The 8,706-nt window shown below is 34.4% G+C and overlaps 1 long non-coding RNA gene across 3 annotated transcripts; it reads right to left on the bottom strand.

Annotated features, from left to right (window-relative positions):
• Window positions 1-210: 210 nt before the first annotated feature.
• On the bottom strand, window positions 211-5,100 carry LOC133782564 (uncharacterized). Of its 3 annotated transcripts, none has more exons than XR_009870588.1 (3): window positions 4,688-5,040; window positions 2,911-2,959; window positions 211-739 (listed from the first exon to the last, which is right to left on the bottom strand). It is a non-coding gene; the product is annotated as an uncharacterized LOC133782564 (long non-coding RNA). The 3 variants fall into 3 exon arrangements; XR_009870587.1 differs by having other exon boundaries at window positions 211-725; window positions 4,688-5,039; XR_009870586.1 differs by lacking the exon at window positions 2,911-2,959 and having other exon boundaries at window positions 4,688-5,100.
• Between the last annotated feature and the right edge of the window lie 3,606 nt (window positions 5,101-8,706).

The raw sequence follows: 8,706 nt of genomic DNA, 5'->3' as shown, positions 1-8,706 counted from the left end.
AGTTGACCACCTAATAAGAAATCACAAAATTCATAACATTCAATTGGAAAATAGAAACAATTTAATATTTAGATAAATTGAAAAATAATATTCATTATCAACAATTAATAATTCATGTCTTGGGTTTTGAATTAACCCTTACCCTAAAATGAATCTACTCCATAATAGCTATCATAATCACTAACATAATTATAATTAAAATTAAAGAGATTAAGGGAAGAAAAAAAACTAGATTGATAAACAATAGTGTTGTAATATTGTAGTCTTCTCTCCAGCCCTTTCTGAGTCTTTTTCTCTAAAAAAACCGTAATAAAAATTTAATCTCCAATTAACTCTAATAATCTTTTATAGTCTCATTTAAATTACATTTAAAATCTAATTAAAAATCTAAAAATAGCGTCGCAGGCCGCGACTTGAATTTCTGCGTGTCACGGCCTAAAACAGAATATAGGCAAAATTAGTCACGCAAGTTGCGGCCTGAAAAATCTGGGCAACGGCCCAACTTCACTTTTCTGCACAGCAGGCAGCGGCCTGACTGGAACATGCAATCAGAAACATCAATTTCAATTAAAGTGACGCAGCCTGAATTTTATGGGTCGCGACCTATCTTCAATTCTCGAACTTAGAGGGCTTGTACGCTGCCGCCACTTCACCACTTTAATCCCGAAAGCCTGGAATGCTCCTAAAACTTCATTTTAACCTCATCTCAGCAAGTCTTTTTCGACCTATGAATCATAAACTACAATTGTCATCAAAATATCAGATTTATCATCATAAAATGCAATGTAAAAAATATGTTGTAGACTCACGAAACTAAGTTAACACTACTAAAAAAAATGCTATCATAACACCGTCCAAGCATGAAAATACTTATCAAATATTAATACAAAGATGACATTATCAGTTGTCGTACATTTTCAACCACCCATATAAATTTTAGACCACCTGTCTGAATTTTGATTAGTCTAATTTTTTAGACAGCATGTGGTGTATTATCGACCACCTGTTGAACTTTTAGACAGGTGACCAATTTCCAAATTTTCAACATGATTTTCATTTTTATATAATTTTTAATTTAATTAATACCAATAATTTATATTTGTTTGTTGTATTTTTTTTTCAAATGTCATCGAAAAAAATATTAACATTGATAAGATTCCTTGTGCTCACGACATCGTTGCAACAATGTATTGTGAAGTACAGGTTTATCGTCTATACTTAAAATTCTACACGATTGAGTTTTAGAGGATGACTTGTGCAAAATACATTTACCATGTACCACCTGAAACAAAATGGGATTTTCTAGAAGAGGTTAAAGCGTAAGTTGTTACCAAACTAGTGAAATTGAATCCCCTAGAGACCAAAGAAGAAAAAAATTCTTTTAAGATGAGAGTTTCAAAATGAGAAGACTAATTTTGCACCTAAATCATCATCAAAGAAAGGAAAGAGAAAGGTTTTCGATGTTGAAGGAAAAAAGCAGCGTACGTGTTCCAATTGTGGATGTTATGGACACACAAAAACTACATGCAAAATCTAATTATTTTTTATTTATTTTGGACTTAGTTTGATATGTAATATTTTGATAATTTTGTGTAATTTCAAACATGATTTAGACCTTGTCGAATTTTCTAATCTAGCTCTGATTTTGTACATAGTGAAAAAATTTCATACAAGTTGTAGAAATCCTAGATTAGTTGTTGATATTGTTAGATAGGTTGTCAAAATTTCAAAACAGGTTGTCGAAGTTAATAAACAGATTGTCTAAATTTTAGACACATCATCGAAATTAATAGACAAGTTGTTTAAATTTTAGACACATTGTTGAAATTGAATGACATACGGTCTAAATTTCAGACAACCTGCCAAACTTAGTAATTCAGACAGCTCGTCAAAATTAATTGACAAACTGTCTAATTTTTAGACTGCCAATCGAAATTATTAGACAAACCGTCTAAATCTAAGACGACATATCAAAATTATTAGACATGCAGTCGAAAAAGTGTAATTAAGATCCAATACTATTATTAGATACCATTAGATCCATCGATCATCTTAACAGTACTTTAATAAGTTTAAAAAGTACCTAACAAATATCAATTCAATATTATAAAGTGTTAATCTAATACTATGAATAGAATAATCTTAATAGTACCTCAATAGGCTTAAGAACTAGAAAGTGTTAATTAGAACAATTTATCATCTTATTAGGTTGAGATAGATGAACTAAGATCAATTATAGTTTAATAAAGATTTACCAAGTTCTGTTTAACTTTGAAATATGTCAATTAGAATCCAATAATTATTATATGTATGGTTATAGAGTGTTATTGGGTTTTTGTGTGCATTTTCAAAATTTTTGAAATGCTGTCAAAAAAATAGACAGGCTGTCGAAATTAATAGACGGGCTGTCTAAATTCCAAACAACTTGTCGAAATTAATAGACAAGCGACCGAAATTTCAGATGGTTTGTCGAAAATAATTGTTAGATTGTCGAAATTAATAAATAGGCAATCAAAATTCACGACTAATTATCGGAAAGTTGTAATTAACAACTAGAAAGTGTTAATTAGGATCTAATATCATGAATAGCCACAATTATATCAATTTATCATCTTATTAGTATATTATTAAGGTTGAGATAGATAAAATAAGATCAGTTGTACTTGATTATCATAGTAGTTTGATAAAGATTAACTAAGTTTAATTACGATATGTACCATTATATAGTGTTATTAAAGCTTTTTTTTTTTTTTTACATTTTCAAACTTTTAGACATGTTGAAATTAATAGAAATGCATTCGAAATTATATATAGTTTGTCGAAATTAATAGATAGGCTGTCGAAATTTCAAATATCATGTTGAAATAAATAGACAGGCAGTAGAAATTTCAAACAATCTGTCGAAATTACCAGGCTGGCAGTCTAAATTTTTAATTGCCTGTCGAAATTGATAGACAACCTGTCAAAATTAATAGACATGCAATCGAAAGTTTAGAGAAGTAGATAAAATTTGAATAGAAAACATTGAAGACTAAATTTTAGACTGAGTTAATAGCTATAATTAGATCAAATAGACAATCTTATTAGTATCTTATTAAGATTGAGATAGATAAACTAAGATCAATTTTACTTGATCATTATAGTAGATTAGGATATTTGCTACTCAATCCATGATCATCATAGTATTTTCATAAAGATTAATAAGTTTTGTTTAATTTTAGTAATTAAGATTCAATAATTATGATGTGTACAATTATATAGTGTTATTGGAGTTTTTTTTTTTGTACATTTTCAAACTTTTAGACAGGCTATCGAAATTAATAGACAGGTTATCGAAATTAATACACTAACGAACTAAATTTTAGACAACATGTTGAGATTTATAGTCATGCAGTCAAAAATTTTGACAGCTTGTCAAAATTAATAGATAAGCAGTCCAATTTTTAGACAACCTGTCAAAATTAATAGACACGCACTCCAAAATCCAAACATATTATCAATCTAAAACATAATAAATGCCTAATAGATATCCAATAATAGTTGAATAAAATATTATCAAATTAGGTCTAGAACAACATAAATCCCCAAGTGATATACAACACAAGTCTTAAACAGTTTGGTACTTGTCATTTTTCAAAGGATCCCAAACAGTGTTGTAAATTTCACATGCTATGTTTTTTTTTTCAAAAGAAGGGAATGTTGTCATCATTAACATAGTTTAAGTTTAGCCTACAAATGTCAAATACTTTGTATTGTTATCACTAAAGCACTTCACAAATGCCTCTTCCTTGTGATCCTCAAAATCATCATTTCATAAGCATCTGGTCTATATATCAAATTCATTCTTGTGTTTCACTACCCAATTTATTGCAACCTCCAAACTGCCCCTACCAGACCAAATTCTTTTAATAAGAATTTTTTTTTCTCGTAACAGACAAACGTATAAAAGCTTACAACAGAGTAAAAAATAACCCTAGAAAATTAGAGTCAAAATAAGAGTTTGGTTCTTCCAATATCCAAAAACCAAGTTTAATCATACACCTTGAGCAAACCCCTAATCTGTAAAACTCAAAAAAGTCAAGAACAACACTAGAAAATTTCCAACCACAAACCTCAGTGGTTTCCAATAATTAAGGAATTATCATAAAAAGAGTAGCCAGGAAAAGATAAAATATCATGTTATATTATATCATTACTTTAATTTATTTCCATCATTAATCACTTCATGTTCAGCTCAAATTTAGAAAACTAGAAACACTAAAATGACTGATATAGTTGTCAGTCAACTTCGTTTGGTTGACAACTACCAAGGTGTTGCAAGGGGAATTAATGATACCTGCATCAAAATTGGCTTTCTATTGATAACCTTACTAAATAACCAAATTTTACTAGACCTACATCTAAATGCCTGCAGAAGATTTTAAACCATGATATGTTGTATCAAATATTGTGCAATGCTAACCAAAACAAAAAAGAAATTGACACCCCAATCTTTAGAAAATAAAGTCATGCACTGATATTTAAATTTCCCAGGAACATCAGTAACATTATATATTAAACTTAGCCTCAAATCAATTAGCTTTATCAAAATTATAGCAACACATACATCAAACTTTCCAGTTTTTAATAAGTCATAAGCAGCTATCTTCTTCCTCTTGATTTGTTTTTGGTTAAGAAAAAAAATTACCGTGAGCTGAGACAGAAAAGGAGCTGCAGGGTCAGATGGTAGCTCGAGATGGCTGGAGTTGCTGGGTTTGGGCGTGAGATAGCCGGAGATGCGGCAGTCTAGGTCGCGCGAGACGCAGAGTTCTGGGTGTTCTGGTTTGCGCGAGATGCGGTGGCGTCGTACCTCCAGCTGACTGTGAAGGAGAGGAATGGAGAACGACGGTGTCCGGGTTGAGTTTCTGGTTTTCTGGTGTGGAGGCCGACTGTGTGAAGGAGAGGAAGAAGAAAGTGCAATATCGTTTAGGGCTTTTTTTTTTAGTTTCTGTAACTTAAGAAAAAAGGGAAAATGTGTAATAGAAAGTTTAGAAACGTTTTTTTAAAGATAAAGAGGTCGTTTGCCTAAAATATTTTGAAAGTGAGTCATTGTGCAAAATAGACACCAAATAAGGTCTATTTCCACCCATAATAAATTAAGTAATATGTGTTGGGTTAGGCTTTAAACAACCTTTGTTTTGTATTACAACTCAATGCAAAATCAACAAGTAATTTAACTCTAATAGTAGATGATCACAAATTACATGAACAGAAAGGAACAAAGTGTAAAATGGACCTTTATTGAAAAACAACATTTAGAACACAAAATCACAAAGTTATGATTTAATGTGAAACACAAAAGTTACAAGGCTTGACACAAAGGTAGATTTGTTGTCCAAAAATCTCTATTCTTAGCCTTCTCATTAGAATTACTTGAAGCTACTGCAATGGAATGAGATTGGATTCACAAGCTTTGATCTTTCATACAAGTTAAGCTTTCTTGATGAAGATTATGGAGAAAACTAGTAATCTTGACAGCTAGAGAGAGTGAGAGAGTTCTTTTAGAGAGAGAGAGAGGTGAGTGATCATGTCACCAATTAACTTATATGAACTCTTTAAATAGTATAGGAACCTCATTAGACTCAACCAATGAGATTAGAGCATTTTAATTTGAGTTTTGGAGCAAAAAATACGTCAATGTATGACCTCGTATAAGACGCCCTCCTAATCTAGGATCGTTACACTGTGTACTTAAAATTGTGTCAGACTTACTAACTAAGTCATTTGATTTAAAATGTGTGAATAAGGTTAATGTCAAGGGTTAGGGTTAAAGATTTTGGTCAAAAGAACCGTTGACTTTCATATAAAAAGTTTCGTACCAACATGGGATCCCAAAATGTTACAACCAAACTTTTAAAAAGAGAATATTCATCAAAAATTACATTGAGCCTGCCTAAGTGGCAAAAAAACAAGGCTATAACCCTAGTTCCTCTAAGATAACCCCGACTGTGGTGGTCGAACAGCCGCATATGTACACGCTGCCACCGAAGCTCTCTAACTTACTGCTGGTCAAGCTTTCCTTTTCCCTTACCTGCACCACCAAGCACCCGTGAGCCCAGGCTCAGCAAGAAAACTCAACATGTGCATAACTAGATAATATAAACTTTCAGATACTTATCTAGCATGTTCAGCAATAATAATAACCTACATAAATAGTCATTTAGTTACAAACAAGTGGTCATTGCACCAATTTGGCACCGCTGCCCTAAACAATTGACCATAAAGTCAATCTAGGGGCCCTATGCCCAAGCTACGTGACCATAGAGTCACCTAGGGTCTTTGCCCTTAGCCTTGAGTAACTAGCCATAGAGCTAGTCCAGCGTACCTGGTGCTTGAATATTTCATCGACCATATGGTCGACCAACATAATAATACGTTGCTGGTTCAGGCCTAAGCCTTTCGACTAGCGCGCAACGCGCTATTGCCGTCCTTGACTAATAAGTCAAGCCCTAATCCAGGAATACAAACCTTAATACAGAAACAGATATAGATAGGCATATCCCAACATAATAAGCACGTATGCATGTTAATCACATAACACCATCGAATAACCATTCTTGCGATACTGGCCATACTTATTTAACGGGGCCTCATGCCCTAACCACGGAATTCACACAACAGTCATAAAGCACTTAAGCAGATATCAACCAACATGTGAAGCAAAAACTTAAATATAAATGTCCTTGGGGCCCAAGCCTTAGTCAGATAATTTATAACAATCGGGCCAAGCCTTAATCACGTATAACACGTATTGGGTGTAGTTTTCTTACCTTAGGTCCGAGTAAGCATAAATAAGAACGACCCTCAAGCACGATCCCGGTTTCGAGCCCCTAGTGGTGACCTAGTCACAACCATAAAATAGACTTCCATCAACAACGATCGAATAAAGGCTTCTGGATCGAGTCTTAGCCTCTGGGCCTCGAGTTCCACTAAACCGGGTAGTGGAATCGATCTCGAGCCCTAAGAAAAAGATTCCCTTTTAAAACAAACTCTCCAAGGCCCTAGGCTCAAGCTAAGTCGTGACTTCACAAGAACATAGCCGCGACTTGGCCCCTCGAACCCAAGAATTCATCCATTTTCAGCAGCCAAATCCACTCCATACTAACCCAAATTAACTCCAAAACCATAATTCAATTACCACAATAGTTCTAGCATGTTTCCAGCAACAAAACCCAATAAAAATTCAGTCCCAAAACCCATTAAATCACCAATTAAATTCATAAGCTAGATGGTTCAAGAACACACTAAAACAGCCATGGAAACCCATAATTTAAAGACAAAAATATGGTCAAGAGCTTACCTCCACTAATGATTAATCCCACAAATTGCAACAGAATTAATCCCCCAAGTTTAAGCTTCAATTCTCTGATTTCTAGCCCAAAAATTCCTTAGTTCCTCAATGGTTTGCTTAGGACAGCTTTGAGAGCACAAAAGTGAAAGTGAAGGAGAGAGAGTCGGTCCAAGCTTCTAAGTGTGTGTTTACTTGTTTTGTTTTTGTCTTTAGTTCCCTAAGTTAAGTGACTTAAATTAATCTCGAAGCTTGGGGTACCAAAAACGTCCTCGAAGGCAAAATGATCAAATTCCCCAATATCCCCTCCTAAACTCACTAACTTCAAATATATCTCTAATTATTTCCATTACCCGATAACCCCAATTAAATGCCTAATACCTAAAATACCCCTTGACTCGCCCAGAGTTGGGTATTGAGCCCAATTGTGACTTTCTCGCTAACTTGCTCCCTAGGATCGCCTCGTGCCGAGTAACTCAAATAAACCCACATAATAATGTGGTCTCACACATATATCACATAAATATACAATTATGCCCGTAACGGGCCAAATTACCAAGATTGCCCTTCTTATAAGAAACGGGCCCACATGCATATTTAATATCTCTAAACATGCACAACTAGTTATATTATCACATAATCCACATAATTACAATTAAATATAACACTTAAGCATATAATTCCATATATTGCCATCCCGGCCCCCTAATCAAGGCCCTAAGCCTTATTAGGTAATTTTGGGATGTTACAACTATCCCCTCACATAAATTTTGTCCTCGAAATTTTACCTGAACAACTCGGGATACTGAGTCTGTATATCCGCCTCCAGCTCCTAGATCACTTCCTCGACCTTGCTGTTCCTCCATAATACATTAACTAAAGGTATAATCCTTTTCCTCAGGACTTTGTCCTTCCTGTCTAGAATCTGAACTAGTTGTTCTTCATAGGACAAGTCTGCCTCAAGTTCCAGATCCTCATATCTCAGTACATGAGTTCCATCAGACACATACTTCCTTAGCATGGAAATATGGAATACATTGTGCACACTAGACAGTGCAAGCGTTAAGGCCAACCTATAGGCCACCTACCCGATCTTGTCCAGGATCTCAAACGGTCCCACGAACCTAGGGCTCAGCTTGTCCTTCTTCTCGAACCTCTTCACCCCTATCAGAGGTGAAACCCTAAGGAAGACATAGTCTCCCACCTGGAACTCTACGTTCCTCCGCCTCAGATCTGAATAGCTCTTCTGTCTACTCTGAGATGCGAGCATCCGAGATCTAATATTCTCGATAGCCTCGGTGGTCCTCTGAATTGCATCAAGACCTAAATATTTCCTCTCACCCATCTCATCCCAGTAAATAGGCGATCTGCACTTCCTA

The sequence above is a fragment of the Humulus lupulus genome, chromosome 6 (assembly GCF_963169125.1).
Source record: "Humulus lupulus chromosome 6, drHumLupu1.1, whole genome shotgun sequence".
Taxonomy (NCBI): domain Eukaryota; kingdom Viridiplantae; phylum Streptophyta; class Magnoliopsida; order Rosales; family Cannabaceae; genus Humulus; species Humulus lupulus.
The sequence above is the reverse complement of the archived record's forward strand: the minus strand, read 5'-3'. Positions and strand labels throughout refer to the sequence as shown.